This window comes from Neovison vison, chromosome 5 (assembly GCF_020171115.1).
Source record: "Neovison vison isolate M4711 chromosome 5, ASM_NN_V1, whole genome shotgun sequence".
Lineage (NCBI taxonomy): Eukaryota > Metazoa > Chordata > Mammalia > Carnivora > Mustelidae > Neogale > Neogale vison.
This window is the reverse complement of record NC_058095.1, coordinates 110,656,726-110,660,252: the sequence shown is the minus strand read 5'-3', so window position 1 is coordinate 110,660,252 and position 3,527 is coordinate 110,656,726.

Genomic DNA, 3,527 nt, shown 5'->3' with positions numbered 1-3,527 from the left:
ATTAGATTCTTCTCGGTTTCATGACACAGACACCTGCTCTGGTTCTCCCACAATTAGGAGGGCTAATTATAAGGCTGCAGAAAGAAAGAAAGGTGACAGGAGGTTGTCTCAGGCCATGTGGTCTGACCTTTGTGGTCAGGCCATGTGGGACAGTCTGGACTGTGATCAGTGCTCCAGCTCTGGGGACACTGTCACAATGGTACCCAGTAGGTGGCTCTTCAGAATCGGACACTTGTGGATTCTGCGACTCAGATCTTTAGTCTCTAAACCTATGGCTCCTGCCTTAACTGGCAGACTTTCTCTTTGTATCTTATAACAAATGTTCTGAGGGGGCATCTGTTGGACGGCCTTCCCTGTCCGCTGGAGGTGCCGCTGTGGGGCAGGGTGCTAGCCAACAGCCACCCCAGACCTCTGGCTGGCCTAGCAATGGCTTCCTTGGCCTATAAGTGTGAGCAGGGTGATGGGTCATGGACTCCGACTCTTGGTTACACCTGAATACATTCAGAAGGGCCGGGAGAACGGGTGAGGTAGGCTCCCTGAGGCAACAGAGGAAGTCATGAAACAGCGTCCACTCCTGGATCCCTCTTTCTAGGCCATCTGCTGCACGGTGTCAAACTGCCTATTTGGGGGAGGGGGTGGTGTGAGCTGTTTTGCTCTTTATCAAGAATTCTCTCATTTACTCAAAGTTAAAGCCCTGAAGGTTTCTTGCTTTGCTGGTCCAGAATGCCAGAAAAGTAGAATAAAAAACCCCAAACCCCTACATTTTCATTGTTTGGGTGGTATGTGTTCCTATATATTGTTCTTTTATTTTTTTCTTTTCTTTTTTTGGCTTAGTTTCTGTTTTTTAGAAACTGAGGTAAAATTCTCCTCAGATGGACTCATTTGAGATTGTCTTCAGCTCATGAGTTTACCGACCATTGTAATGCTGTGTGACTGTGTAACTGTCGCCTCTGTCCAGACCCAAATGACCTGTTTTTGAACAAGTGTGTGTGAGTGTCAAGATGAGCCGTCCTCTGTGGTGAAAAGAAAGACTGACCCCAGGAGCTATAGAGTTCACATAAGAAGACACCCTCCTGACTAGTGTTACGAGACAGCTCTCCCAGTTCTCAGAAACCTGCCTGCCCTCTCTCAAATGTCCCTCAGCTGCAGAAGACACAGTGAGAAGCTTGTTGGCTGAGGATTTATTGTTTAATCATTTTATGGTGGCATAGATAGCACTTAAGTTCGCACAAAAGCAAACAAATGATGACCAAACTGAGTGGGGTACAAGGCTGTGGGTGGCTTGGTTCTTACATGAAAATAGAGCCTCTCCTCCCATTCACTTACTGGGAGAGGAATTTTCCGAATTAAGGCCTCAAGATGAATTATCAGTGGGTCAGGCCACTATTCAACCTCAACAACAAGTTTTACAGCTGAGCCCTTTCCCCCTCCTTGGCACGGACACAGAATCAGCTTGCTGGATCTTCACAACAGGCCCATCAAGGAGGCGGGCAGGTATGGCCATTCCACGAGACCAGAGACTCTGAGGGCTTTGCCTGCCTCTCTCCTGACCTCCCACCCCCTCTAACTGTACAAGGATAAAGGGGAGAGCCGCACAGGTCCCTCCAATTACAAGATAGCTCGGATTTGACTTTTAACACCAGTGTTTTTTAAACTGATGTATTTCAATTTGGGGGCCTATGACGACAACAAATGAGAAAGAACAGAGGAATAAATATCAGAGTACTCGGTGCTCGTAGGAAGCATTTTCTCCTGGAATGTTTGCTTTAGTTGTGTGTGTGCGTGTGTGTGTGTGTGTGTGTGTGTGTGTACTGGGTCGTGAGGTAAAATGTGTTTCCTCATGTAGGTTATAGTTTAACAAGTTTGAAAGCTACGGACATAAATGACTATGGTCCTGTCAGAACTAAGCATGGGCAGCCTCAGGCCTCGCCTGCTGCCCTGACCCTTCAAATACCGGGATGATAATGGGGGTGTTTAGAGTCCTTGTGCCAAGTTCATGGGCACTCTATAGGAGACAAAACTGGAGCCTGACAGTCTGCCTTGAGGGCAAGTTGTAAAAACTGAGAACACAGCCCTCAGAGGGCTGTATAACTTTTCAACTATAGGAACAGGGTTGGCCCTGGCTTTGCTGTCCCCAGTTACTTTGAGAACGTACTTGAACATTCTAGGGCATTTCTGGAGCCACAGGCCACGGTGCTGACTTCCCTTACATTCCTAAGAAGCAGGCTGCAGAGTGCTCTGGCTAAAATTATCCCACAGAAGCCACCTGTTTAGTTCCTTTTATACTTGTGCCTCTCAGCATTAGGTGTCCCAGATCACTTGTCCCAAATTCTTTTTCATGGAAAAAGCCGCTATTCCATCTGGTGGAGTTGTTTTTGTTTTGTTTTTTGTTTTTGTTTTTTTTTAAGATTGATTTATTTATTTTAAGGGGGGAGGGGCAGAGGGAGAGGAAGAGGGAACTCAACGCTCAGTGCCAAGCCTGAGGTGGGACTCGATCTCAGGACTCTGAGGTCACAACCTGAGCCAAAACCAAGAGTTAGACCCTTAACTGACTGTGCCACCCAGGTGCCCCTCCATTTGTTGGAATTGTAATTTACCTTTTTAAATTTTGTTTCGGATTAACTTAAATCTGGTCATTTTCTTAGGCAAGGTCTACATGAAGGCAACCCAGAAAATTAGAGGTAAAGTCATTTAGTCAAATGAATGACTATAAAAAATACAGACAATTCCAATCAAAGCTCAGCTTGATTTTTTTTTTTAACATGTCGAATTGGGTTAATTTTCTTAGTGTCGCATAGATATAACTAGCCATCATAGCAAGTGAGTAGCCATTTTGGTTTCTGTTCCTATTGTATTTTTAATTTTTTTTAAAAAAGTAATCTCTACACCCAACCTGGGGCTTGAACCCACAATCCTGAGACTAAGAGTCGTCTGCTCTCCTGATTGAGCCAGCCAGTCATCCCATGTTCCTACTGTAGTTTTGAAACTGTGTTACTCAATAAAAGTTCGTTAAAAGTACTGAGTAGAAGCCTCAGGACAAAACCACTAGGAAATGTTAAAAGTCTGCACTTTTAGACTCTTAACTATCCAGCAATACTGGTTTTACCTAAAGGCAGGGAGCCTTTTGTGTGTATAAGCTGCAAGAGAATGTTCAGACCAACGGCGATTGTGATGACACTAAGGACAGTGGTGATAGCAATGCTTAGTATATGCTGAACCATATACTGGCACCATATTCATTATTTCATTTATTTCCTTTAATTACTCCAAAAATGCTCTGAGGAAAGCATGACATTGATTTTACTTTTAAGGGCACTGAGAATTATAAAGAAGATACATAACTCTTTCAGTTCTCACTAATAAGATGCCAGGTCTTCAGGCACTCTCTGGGGAGGGAGAGGAGTTAGCCAGGAGGAGCCCTGTCAGCTATATTGCTGGTGGCGGGAGGGGGCAGGTGTACCTTTACTTTTCCCCCTCCTGTGTGACCATGCTGCCCATCAGCTCAACAGGCGCAAATTAACAGAAGG